The following is a 13,819-nucleotide window of genomic DNA, read 5'->3' as shown; positions in this document are numbered from 1 at the left end:
CAGTGGAACCATTACGTTGTCTCTCAGTGGAACCATTGCGCTGTCTCTCAGTGGAACCATTACGTTGTCTCTCAGTGGAACCATTGCGTTGTCTCTCAGTGGAACCATTGCGCTGTCTCTCAGTGGAACCGTTGCGCTGTCTCTCAGTGGAACCATTGCGCTGTCTCTCAGTGGAACCGTTGCGTTGTCTCTCAGTGGAACCGTTGCGCTGTCTCTCAGTGGAACCGTTGCGCTGTCTCTCAGTGGAACCATTACGTTGTCTCTCAGTGGAACCATTACGTTGTCTCTCAGTGGAACCATTGCGCTGTCTCTCAGTGGAACCGTTGCGCTGTCTCTCAGTGGAACCATTGCGCTGTCTCTCAGTGGAACCAGTACGTTGTCTCTCAGTGGAACCGTTGCGCTGTCTCTCAGTGGAACCGTTGCGCTGTCTCTCAGTGGAACCATTGCGTTGAGTTTATATTTAGTGTTTTATACACTGTATTTCTTGCTGCTGAGCTACGCTGTTTGAGCAAGGCATCCAGGAGAGAGAGACGCACTTTTACTGTTTCATGATCAAAAACCAAGGCATTGCTTCCTTTAATAATAATATTTTGAGAAAAACGCTTCACTTTCTTGGGAAATAAAGCCCGTTTTTGTCCATATTACTTTATTTATTTTTTTGCAGCCTTGGCAGAAATTTACTAACAGAATTATGGAGCAATATGCTGCGTCTTTGGTAAATATCAGGCCTTGCTGAAAGGTAGACCGACTAGAGGGAGGAAGCAGCAGCAACGATCAAGGTTGTTACACTGAACTGATGTAAGCAACCACAGCACAGCGGCAGACACAGCCTGAGAGACGGAGAGGCAGAGAGAGAGAGAGAGAGGCAGAGAGAGAGAGAGAGGCAGAGAGAGAGAGAGAGGCAGAGAGAGAGAGAGAGGCAGAGAGAGAGAGAGAGAGAGAGAGAGAGAGAGAGGCAGAGAGAGAGAGAGGCAGAGAGAGAGAGAGAGGCAGAGAGAGAGAGCAAGGGAGACTTTGGCTGTTAGGCTTTTCCTGTTGAAAACTGCTTAGTTCAGAGTCAAGAGTAGCATCCTCATCTGGGCTGATTATACAGCTGTGGATAGAAACAGGCTGAGTATTCAGGAGGAGAGATGGAGAAGGGGATGCTGACACTGTAACCTCCGGAAGAAGACAAGACAAGGGAGGGATGAGAGGGAAGGCTGTGGGGGATCATAGCCATGATCAGGAAGGGAGTGGAGATCTCTAACAGAGTGAGATGAAACTTTCCTTTTCTTTTCCTCATTACTACCATGTTTGTCTGTGTGGATTGTATTTGTCATCCAATCAGGGTATTGTGTTTGAATTGTGTGTGTCATCCAATCAGGTTATTGTGTTTGGATTGTGTGTGTCATCCAATCAGGGTAGAGTGAAAGGATTGTGTTTGTCATCCAATCAGGGTCTTGTGTTTGAATTGTGTGTGTCATCCAATCAGGGTATAGTGAAAGGATTGTGTGTCATCCAATCAGGGTATAGTGAAAGGATTGTGTGTCATCCAATCAGGGTCGTGTGTTTGAATTGTGTGTGTCATCCAATCAGGGTATAGTGAAAGGATTGTGTGTCATCCAATCAGGGTATTGTTAGGATTGCGTTTGTCATCCAATCAGGGTTTTGTGTTAGGACTGTGTTTGTCATCCAATCAGGGTATTGGTTAGGATTGTGTTGTCAACTAACATAAATTCAATGTAAAATCAACAAAGAACTGTCACCATGTCACACCCTGATCTGTTTCACCTGTCCTTGTGCTCGTCTCCACCCCCTCCAGGTGTCACCCATCTTCCCCATTATCCCCTGGGTATTTATACTTGTGTTTTCTGTCTGTCTGTCTGTGCCAGTTCATTTTGTATGTTCCAAGTCAAGTCAGCGTGGTTTTCCCGTACTCCTGCTTTTTCTATTCTCTTTTGCTGGTCCTCTCGGTTTTGACCCTTGCCTCTTTTCTGGACTCTGTACCCGCCTCCCTGACCATTCTGCCTTCCCTGACCTCGAGCCTGTCTGCCGCTCTTTATCTCCTGGACTCTGAACTGGTTTTGACCTTTTGCCTGTCCACAACCATTCTCTTGCCTACTCCTTTAGGATTATTGATAAATATCAAAGACTCAGACCATCTGTCTCCCGTGTCTGCATCTGGGTCTCACCTTGTGCCCTTATACACCATGTTATTGGCTTTACAGTAGGTTATTAAAGTTTGGTGAAAATCATCTGAAATTCCCTCAAATGATTGCATTTGAAAAAAAGATAATCAGTTTTCCACTTTGATTCAATGTCATCACATTGAATTTTTAGGTTGAAATGACGTTGCAAACAACGTTGACTCAACCGGTTTCTGCCCAGTTGCCATAGCGCAGCTCCATTGGAGAGTTCCTTCCTTGAGATGAGTGACATACTGCAGCTTGATGGTAGTTTGGAATTCAATCAAAGGGAGTTAGTGGTGGAGGGAGAGGAGAGATGATGACGAGTATCAATCATTCTGTCCCTGGCGTGAACTTATTTTTGGGTCGACAGAATCGACAGTAATGAAAGTTCACTTGTTTTCACTACAAAAGGGGTTTGTGGGTAAATTTAGTTTCCCCACGATGCCAGACCTTCTGATGGATGAGGCTTAACCAGCCAAAAAAGAAGGGAAAAGCTGGTGTCAAACAGGCTCCAACGTGCCTCAGCTAGATGGGCTGTTGTCTTGCACTGTGTGTTTATTACTTGAACCTTGAACCCCAGAGAGTCCTAACTACTCTTCTCATCACAGCAACTAAAGATTGCCACGTCAGATCTGTTTTATTGCTGCTATTAACAGAATCATAGTTGTTGTTATGGGCTTTTCTCTTCTGGTGAACTGGGCTTCAGAAACCCAACACCTACCCCCATCTGGTGACTTTTTTTATAATTGTTTTACCAAATCAGAAAGGAACCTGCCTCCTCTTTCTCAATCGTACTTTCAGTTCGTTTTTTGGGATGTGAGAGTGATCACCGCAATTCTCCAGAAAAGATGTGATAACATTTCTGTGGAATTGGTCTCGCTGCTGTCTCTGCATCAAAGGCACTGGTGATATAAGATGTTTAAAAGTGAGACTGATTGAGCCCAGGTCGGCAGGAATCTTGGTGTGTCAGAGTCATTTAGCCAGGGATAGACTAATAACTCTTCAATCAGATAGATGGATGAAGGGGCAGTACCACACACTGTCACGCTACTGCTTCACCTAGAGGAGCTGGTAAGCATTACAACCAGGTAGACGGAGGTGGGATGGGGGTAGGGTACACCTCTGTCACCTCATACATCAGGTGACCTACATCCCGGCGGAGTAATAATTAGATTTCTAACCAACGAGTCAAGAGAACTAGTGATGGCTCACACATAATGAAACATGAATTAGTAGAAATTATAGTGACACCCACATCATAACAATCCTATTACCCCTTGCAGAGCAGCAGATTTATATACATGTATAACACAGATGCTAATTCATACATCTCTTCAATTTAGAAGGAGGAAAGAAAGTAAAAAACGATTTGCATATATATTCCACAACTCATACATTATCCCAGATAATTACCCAGGTGCCCTGGCTCATTCCCCGATGGAACTCCTGGAACTAAGAAATGCACACTACAGCCAATAAGGTGCCAGGTCTTATGTAACCCAGAACTAATACATTTACATTTTGATGGAATATATTGCATAAACCTCTGGCCTTTCACCAGGTGGCAAAATCACACTAAAAGGTAACATTACATTTATTTATATGATGAGCAGAGACATTTCACGACAGAGATCTGACAATGTGTAGATTAGCTCTGTTTTTGTCCTTAACCATTTAAAATAAAATATCCTCTCTATTCAGTCCCACTTTACAACACATATACCATGTCTTTGTAATAACATTTTGTATTACCTCATGTACAGTGTCGTTACATTATGTTTATCTATGGGAGCGGAGATGGACCTACAGACAGAGCGAGTTGGATTCATAGACAGACAGACAAAAATAAATGACACACACTATAGACACGCATAGAGACTACCAAACACTCAAAACGTTGTGGCAGGGCATTAATGATGACTGAAGACTGTAGGTTTACCTGTGACGTGGTCATTATGTAACATTACCTTTCATAACAACCTGCTGCTTCACTCTATTGTACATCTTCATGTGATTGGTTTATCTCCTTTATATTTTACAGGAATATAAATGTGATTGGTTTATCTCCTTTATATTTTACAGGAATATAAATGTGATTGGTTTATCTACTTTATATTTTACAGGAATATAAATGTGATTGGTTTATCTCCTTTATATTTTACAGGAATATAAATGTGATTGGTTTATCTCCTTTATATTTTACAGGAATATAAATGTGATTGGTTTATCTCCTTTATATTTTACAGGAATATAAATGTGATTGGTTTATCTCCTTTATATTTTACAGGAATATAAATGTGATTGGTTAATCTCCTTTATACTTTACAGTAATATAAATAACTCCTTCATTCTGTGCCAGATAATGTGTCAGAGATGAGGAGATATCAACGAATTGGCGAGAGCACTAGAACAGTCTGCAGCACCCGGCCTCACCCTACTAGAATCTGAAGTCAAATATCTACTGTTGGCTGATGATCTGGTGTTTCTGTCCCCAACAAAAGAGGGCCTACAGCAGCACCTGGATATTCTGTACAGATTCTGTCAGACCTGGGCCCTGACAGTATATCTCAGTAAGACAAAAATAATGGTGTTCCAAAAAAGGTCCAGTTCCAAGGACCAAAAATACAAATTCCTTCTAGACACCATTGCCCTAGAGCACACAAAAAACTATGCATACCTCGGCTTAAACATCAGTGCCACAGGTAACTTCCACAAAGCTGTGAACGATCCGAGAGACCAGGCAAGAAGGGCCTTCTAGTGGAGTCGCAATTCAACGGCTCAGACACAAGACGTATGTGGCAGGGTCTACAGACAATCATGGATTATAAAAGGAAAACTAGCCAAGTCACGGACACCCAACGTTTTGCTCCCAGACAAGCTAAATACCTTCTTCGGACGCTTTGAGGATAACACAGTGCCAGCGACGCGGCCCGCTACATATTCAATCTCTCTCTATCCCACTTGTTTCAAGATGTCCACCATTGTTCCTGTACCCAAGAAAGTGACTATCGCCCCGTAGCATTCACCTCTGTCATCATGAAGTGCTTTGAGAGACAAGTTAAGGATCATATGACCTCCACCTTACCTGACACCCTATACCTACTTCAATTTCTATACCGCCCCAATAGATCCACAGCTATCGCACTGCACACTGCCCTATACCATCTGGACAAGAGGAATACCTATGCAAGAATGCTGTTCATTGACTGTTCTGTAGCTCAGCCTTCAACACCATAGTGCCCTCCAAACTCATCATTAACCTTGGGGCCCTGGGTCTGAACCCCACCCTGTGCAACTGGGTCATGGACTTCCTGACGGGCCGCCCCCAGGTGGTGAAGGCAGGAAACAACACCTCAACTTCGCTGATCCTCAACACTGGGCCCCCACAAGGGTGCCTGCTCAGCCCACTCCTGTACTCCCTGTTCACCCTTGACTGTGTGGCCATGAACGTCTCCAACTCAATCATCAAGTTTTGCAGATGACACAACAGTTGTAGGCTTGATTATCAACAATTACGAGACAGTCTACAGGGTGAAGGTGCCAGGCAAATAACCTCTCACTCAACAAAACAAAGGAGCTGATCGTGGACTTCAGGAAACAGCAGAGGGAGCACTCCCTCCTATCCACAGCAACGGGACCGCAGTGGAGAGGGAGGAAATCTTCAAGTTCCTCGGCGTACACATTACTGACGAGCTGAAATGGTCCACCCACACAGACAGTGTGGTGAAGAAAGCACAACAACGTCTCTTCAACCTCAGGAGGCTGAAGAAATTTGGCTTGGCCCCTAAAACCCTCACAAACTTTACAGATGCACAAGTGAGAGCATCCTGTCGGGTTGTATCACTGCCTGTTACGGCAACTGCACCGCCCGCAACAGCAGGGCTCTCCAGAGGGTGGCCCAATGCATCACCGACGTCACAGGAAGGCCAAAATGATCACCAAGGACAACCACCCGAGCCACGCCTGTTCAACCTGCTATCATCCAGAAGGCGAGGTCAGTACAGGTGCATCAAAGCTGGGACCGAGAGACTGAAAAACAGCTTCTATCTCAAGGCCATCAGACATTTAAATAGCCATCACTAGAAGGTTACCACCCGGATACTCAATCCTGCACCTTACAGGCTGCTGCCCTGTATACATAGACATGGATTCACTGGCCACTTTAATAATGGAACACTAGTCACTTTAATCATGTTTAAATACTACTTCAATCATTTCATATGTATATACTGTATTCTATTCCATCGTATTTTAGTCAATGCCGCTCTGACATTGCTCGTCCCTAATATTTATATATTTCTTATCTCCATTCTTTTACTTTAGATGTGTGTGTATTGTTGTGAATTGTTAGATACTACTGCACTGTTAGAGCTAGAAACAAGCATATCAATGCACCCGCAATAACATCTGCTCAATATGTGTACATGACCAATACAATTAGATTTGTTTTGAGATATAGGATCTTAATTTGAGTCAATTTGCTACAGCAGGAAAATAATCCTGCTTCAACAGGAAATATGAATTATTATGTGGATGATAATTAATGGACCTTTTTGCAGGGGTTGATACATTTTTTCATAGGGGAAAATCAAGTCTGCAATTTCAAAGTGGAAATTACAATCTTCAGAATCTTTTTTAAACCTCAAATACACTATAAGTTAATAAAGGAAAGTTATTCTGCAACAGGGTGATTAAATTAACATCCTACAACTGTAGACAGAAAGAGAAAGGCAGAGAGAAAGAGGTGAGGGGAGAAACAGGTTTCCCCTCAACACGATGTGTCCACAGATCAATCATTACACAGACTTATAATCAAATACACAGAATTGGCCAAGCTGTATATTAAGTAGTCCTCTAGAGCTTATTTTGTGTGTGAAGAGTCTAAATGAGTGAGTGGTTGAGTGTGATTGAGTGAGTGAGTGAATGTGTGTTTGAAATTTGAAGCGGGGGGGAGGGGGGGGGGGGGGGGGGTGCTGGTACAGAGCACCGAGACACTCGAGGAGAGCGAGGGACAGATGGGGAGCTGGGCACGCTGACATGCAATGAGTAGGGAAGGAATCAGCTTGCAGAGAGGCACGGCAGGGAGCGTGTGTGTGTGTCTGAGAGGAGGCACGACTCGAGCTGTCCTCAAATGTAGATGGGCCCCATCGGATCAGATTTCACCGCGCCAGATGCTGATGAGCTCCAGTCAGCGTGTGCAAACTCATCTGGCTGTAGTGAAGGGGTGTCATAACACTACGTCTGATCAATCACTGGGAATGTTCACAGTTCTGCTTTTCAGTGCTCTTTTCTTATTTATTTTTTGGGGGGCACATTTTTATTCGTTTTGTTATTTTATTTGTTGGGGTTACAGCTACAGTAAATACATTCTATGGGGTGCCACTCAAAAATAGAAAAAACATTAACTTTTTTTAAAGGATAAGGTACATAGGTACAAAGTGTTGAGTCATTTTGCTTTGGGGAAAAAAATGTCCTTTGTACACCGACCATATATACACTGCTCAAATAAATAAAGGGAACACTTAAACAACACAATGTAACTACAAGTCAATCACACTTCTGTGAAATCAAACTGTCCACTTAGGAAGCAACACTGATTGACAATAAATTTCACATGCTGTTGTGCAAATGGAATAGACAAAAGGTGGAAATTATAGGCAATTAGCAAGACATGCACATTTGTGGCCTGCTGGAGGTCATTTTGCAGGGCTCAGGCAGTGCTCCTCCTTCCACAAAGGCGGAGGTAGCGGTCCTGCTGCTGGGTTGTTGCCCTCCTACGGCCTCCTCCACATCTCCTGATGTACTGGCCTGTCTCCTGGTAGCGCCTCCATGCTCTGGACACTACGTTGACAGACACAGCAAACATTCTTGCCACAGCTCGCATTGATGTGCCATCCTGGATGAGCTGCACTACCTGAGCCACTTGTGTGGGTTGTAGACTCCGTCTCATGCTACCACTAGAGTGAAAGCACCGCCAGCATTCAAACGTGACCAAAACATCAGCCAGGAAGCATAGGAACTGAGAAGTGGTCTGTGGTCACCACCTGCAGAACCACTCCTTTATTGGGGGTGTCTTGCTAATTGCCTATAATTTCCACCTTTTGTCTATTCCATTTGCACAACAACATGTGAAATTTATTGTCAATCAGTGTTGCTTCCTAAGTGGAGAGTTTGATTTCACAGAAGTGTGATCGACTTGGAGTTACATTGTGTTGTTAAGTGTTCCCTTTATTTTTTTGAGCAGTGTATATATATACATACAGTACCAGTCAAAAGTCTGGACACACCTACTCATTCAAGTGTTTTTCTTTATTTTTACTATTTTCTACATTGCAGAATAATAGTGAAGACATCAAAACTATGACATACCACAAATGGAATCATGTAGTAACCAAAAAAAAGTGTTTAACAAATCTAAATATGTTTAAGATTTTAGATCCTTCAAAGTAGTCACACTTTGAGTGAGTGAATGAACGTGTATAGGTGTGTGGCAGATAGCCTAGTGGTTAAAGCGTTGGGCCAGTAACCGAATGGTTCCTGAATAGAATCCCCGAGCTGACAATGTAAAAATACGTTGTTCTACCCATGAGCAAGGCATTTAACCCACTGTTCCTAGGCAGTCATTGTAAATAATAATTTGTTCTAAACTGACTTGCCTTGTTAAGTAAAGGTTAAATTTTAAAAAGTTGTTGCCTTGATCAGAGCTCTGCGCACTCTTAGCATTCTCTCAACCAATGATTTTCCAAGAAGTTTCAACATATGCTGAGAACTTGTTGGCTGCTTTTCCTTCATTCTACAGGCCAACTCATCCCAAACCATCTCAATTGGGTTGAGATCGGTTGATTGTGGAGGCCAGGTCATCTGATGCAGCACTCCATCACTCTCCTTCTTGGTCAAATAGTCCTTACACAGCCTGGAGGTGTGTTGGGTCATTGTCCTGTTGAAAAACAAATTATAGTGGCACTAAGGTCAAATAAAGGACAAACCAGATGGGATGGCGTATTGCTGCAGAATACTGTGGTAGCCATGCTGGTTAAGTGTGCCTTGAATTCTAAATAAATCACAGACAGTGTCACTAGCAAAGCACCCCCACATTATCACACATCCTCCTCCCTGCTTCACAGTGGGAACAACACATGCAGAGATCATCCGTTCACTACTCTATGTCTCACAAAGACACGGCGATTGGAACCAAAAATCTCAAATTCGGACTCATCAAACCAAACAACATATTTCCACCTGTCTAATGTCCATTGATCATGTTTCTTGGCCCAAACAAGTCTCTCTTCTTATTGATGTCCTTTAGTAGTGGTTTCTTTGCAGCAATTTGACCATGAAGGCCTGATTCACAGTCTCCTCTGAACAGTTGATGTTGAGATGTGTCTCAACTCTGTGAAGCATTTATTTGGGCTGCAATTTAAAATCAAATCAAATCAAATTGTATTTGTCACATGCGCCGAATACATCCTTACGGTGAAATGCTTACTTACAAAAAAAAGTAATAGATAAGAATAATAAATAATTAAAGAGCAGCAGTAAATAACAATAGCGGGGCTATAGACATGGGTACCGGTACAGAGTCAATGTCAATGTGCGGGGGCACCGGTGTCAAGGTAATTCTGAGGCTGGTAACTTTAATGAACTTATCCTCTGCAGCAGAGGTAACTCTGGATCTTCCTTTTCCGTGGCGGTCCTCATGAGAAACAGTTTCATCGTAGCGCTTAATGTTTTTTGCGACTGCATTGGAGAAAATGTCAAATTTTCCGGATTGACTAATCTTCATGTCTTAAAATAATGATGGACTGTGATTTCTCTTTGCTTATTTGAGCTGTTCTTGCCATAAAATGGACTTGGTCTTTTACCAAATAGGACTATCTTCTGTATACCACCCCTACCTTGTCACAACAAAACTGATTGGCTCAAACACATTAAGGAAAGAAGTTCCACAAATGAACTTTTAATTGAAATGCTTTCCAGGTGACTACCTCATGAAGCTGGTTGAGAGAATGCCAAGAGTGTGCAAAGCTGTCATCAAGGCAAAGGGTGGCTACTTTGGAGAATCTCAAATATATTTTGATTTGTTTAGCACTTTTTTAGTTAACACCTGATTCCATATGTGTTATTTCATAGTTTTGATGTCTTCACTGTTATTCTACAATGTAGAAAATAGTAAAAATAAAGAAAAACCCTGGAATGAGTAGGTGTGTCCAAACTTAGACTGGTACTGTATGTATATTGTTTGTATGTACGGTGCATTCGGAAAGTATTCAGACCCCTTGACTTTTTCCACATTTTGTTACGTTACAGCCTTATTCTAAAATGGATTAAAGAAATACAAATCCTCATCAATCTACACACAATACCCCACAATGACAAAGTAAAACTTAAAATATATTTTTTGCTCATTTAGAAGAAGAAAAATTAAAACAGAAATGTCTTATTTACATACGTATTCAGACCCTTTGCTATGAGACTTGAAATTGAGCTCAGGTGCATCCTGTTTCCATTGAATATCCTTGAGATGTTTCTACAACTTGACTGGAGACCACCTGTGGTAAATTAATTTAATTGGAAAAGATTTGGAAAGGCACACACCTGTCTATATAAGGTCCCACAGTTGACAGTGCATGTCTGAGCAAAAACCAAGCCATGAGGTCGAAGGAATCGTCGGTAGAGCTCTGAGACAGGATTGTGTCGAGGCACAGATCTGGGGAAGGGTGCCAAAAAATGTCCTCTGCATTGAAGGTCCCCAGGAACACAGTGGCCTCCATCATTCTTAAATGGAAGAAGTGTGGAACCACAAACACTCTTCCTAGAGCTGGCCCCCTGCCAAAAATCAGGGGAGAAGGGCCTTGATCAGAGTGGTGACCAAGAACCCGATGGTCACTCTGACAGAGCTCAAAAGTACCTCTGTGGAGATGAGAGATCTCTGCAGCACTCCACCAATCAGGCCTTTACGGTTGAGTGGCCAGACGGAAGCCACTCCTCAATAAAATGCACAACAAAGTACTGAGTAAAGGGTCTGAATACTTATGTAAATAGAATTTTTCAATTTTTAATTCTTAATAAATGCACAAACATTTCTACAAACCTGTTTTTGCTTTGTCATTATGGGGTATTGTGTATAGACGAGGGGGAAAAAACGATTTAATCCATGTTAGAATAAGGCTGTAACGTATCCAAATGTGTAAAAAGTCAAGGGGTCTGAATACTTTCCTAACGCACTGTAGGTGTTGGGATTTATAGAAAGTTTGTTCATTTGTATGTGCTGGGATTTTGCCAAGGTTATTATTTACAGAGTCAAGTGTATTTGTCCTGGCCTCAATTGTTCCTTGACTAGCACCATTCATTCTCACTGTTGATTATTCTGTTATAACTTCTAATGGTAACTGTATCTACTGGTGATTTGGGAGAGCATGAGGTGATTGCAATCTAAGAGCCAAGATATGTTTTTGTGGCTGTGCTGCTTGCCAGCATTAATCATCTCTGATTGAGATATTCAAGGGGATATCATCGTTAAGTAACGTAGCAGATGCAAAACATTGAATACTTAAATTCATGCGCTTCTAAATGAATTTTGTAACTTTGTCCAAGAAGCATTTCACTGCAGGGCACTTGGACTATGTCCTACATCATACGAAGGAATGTGCCTAAGGGACACACTGATTGGGAATTTCATCCTTTCTTTTGCAAAAAAAAGTGCAGAGCAGAGGGGCACAGAAAGAATGCATCTAGATGGTATTCACTGTAATGTAAATGACATCTGTCTGTTTTCTTCCTTTGGAGACAGATTTGAAGTGCTCAGGGCAAGGTCTCCGTCCATTCTGCTGGTAATACTAAGAGACAGCAAGGTGAGTTCCACACGAGGCTTTGACTCTGGTCTATTAATAAGCATCAGCAAGACATGATGGAAATATCTCTCAAATGGTACATACATGGTATGCTGAAGGATATACTTTGCATTCCCCGCCGTATTTGTTAAGACAGTGAAGCTTAAACTTGACATGTGCTTCTCTATTCCAGCATTTGGGATTTGGCATCTAATATTTCATGTGACCTTTTCTTTGAGTGTATTTTCATACATTTCTGTTTTTTCTGTTTAGAAATGAAAGCACTTGTATCTATTCCCCCCATTTGAAGGTGTCATATTTGAACAAATTCACTGATATTATATTAAAGTAGCCGAAAGTTTATTACTTGGACCCATATTCCCAGCACGCAATGACTAGGTAAAGCTTAGAGTTGCAAAACTCCTGTCCTGAATGTCCTGAACAAGGCAGTTAACACACTGTTCCCCAGTAGGCCGTCATTGCAAATAAGAATTTGTTCTTAACTGACTTGTTTAGTTACATTAATAAAGTATATATATATTCACAAAACAAACAGCAAATGCATCCAACAAGCTTGATGTAACCATTGCGTGCTAGGAATATGGGACTAAATACTGCTGGAGTATAGAGCCAAATGAAAGGTTTTAGCTACACTGCCTCAATACATACGTAGGGGAGTGTATAGCACTGATGAACAGTTGTAAAGGCAAGACAGTTCTCTGTATGCAGCTATCTTTACCTATATATTTGTAAGAATGCTGGGTATTGTAAATGCAGTCACAAGTCACAACACATCTCTGGATGAAGTCTCATCCATGCATATATCTTCCTATAAATGTTCCATAATTCCTAAATATTGTGACAAACACCCCCCCCCCCACCCCCCCAGTAAAGCATTATGCATTCTACCCAATGACATAGAATACTATGTGTATTTAAAATGAGACACACAACACACAGATCATAGCTCTAAAGGCTTCTAAACCACCATCATCACAATCAAACAGCGTTGTGGTAGAGGCTGGTACAGTAGTCGTAGAGGAACAGCTGGGGCAGTAGTCGGTAGAGGAACAGCTGGGGCAGTAGTCGTAGAGGACCAGCTGGGGCAGTAGTCGTAGAGGACCAGCTGGGGCAGTAGTCGGTAGAGGAACAGCTGGGGCAGTAGTCGGTAGAGGAACGGCTGGGGCAGTAGTTGTTAGAGGAACAGCTGGGGCAGTAGTCGTTAGAGGAACGGCTGGGGCAGTAGTCGGTAGAGGAACAGCTGGGGCAGTAGTCGGTAGAGGAACGGCTGGGGCAGTAGTCGGTAGAGGAACGGCTGGGGCAGTAGTCGGTAGAGGAACGGCTGGGGCAGTAGTTGCTAGAGGAACGGCTGGGGCAGTAGTTGTTAGAGGAACGGCTGGGGCAGTGGTTGTTAGAGGAACGGCTGGGGCAGTGGTCATTAGAGGAACGGCTGGGGCAGTAGTTGTTAGAGGAACGGCTGGGGCAGTAGTTGTTAGAGGAACGGCTGGGGCAGTGGTCGTTAGAGGAACGGCTAGGGCAGTGGTCGTTAGAGGAACTGTCCCTTTTGTACACAGAGCGTGCAGAGAGCTCTGTATTTATGGAGAAAATCTAATTCTACAAACGATGCGGAGGCCCCTGGAACGTCGCTGTAGCCTCCTTGTGAGTGCGGAGCGTGGTTGGCGAATACGGGAGGAACAGCTTGGCTGCATCCCACAGGAGCAGACCTGACGACTATCTGCAGCTGGTGCTGAGAATTGTAATTTTTAAATATTCACATATTTAATCAGCTGAAAGTGCTCTTATGAGTAACCCACTCTCAGA

The sequence above is a fragment of the Salvelinus fontinalis genome, chromosome 7 (assembly GCF_029448725.1).
Source record: "Salvelinus fontinalis isolate EN_2023a chromosome 7, ASM2944872v1, whole genome shotgun sequence".
Classification (NCBI taxonomy): domain Eukaryota; kingdom Metazoa; phylum Chordata; class Actinopteri; order Salmoniformes; family Salmonidae; genus Salvelinus; species Salvelinus fontinalis.
Note: the sequence above shows the minus strand (reverse complement) of the source record.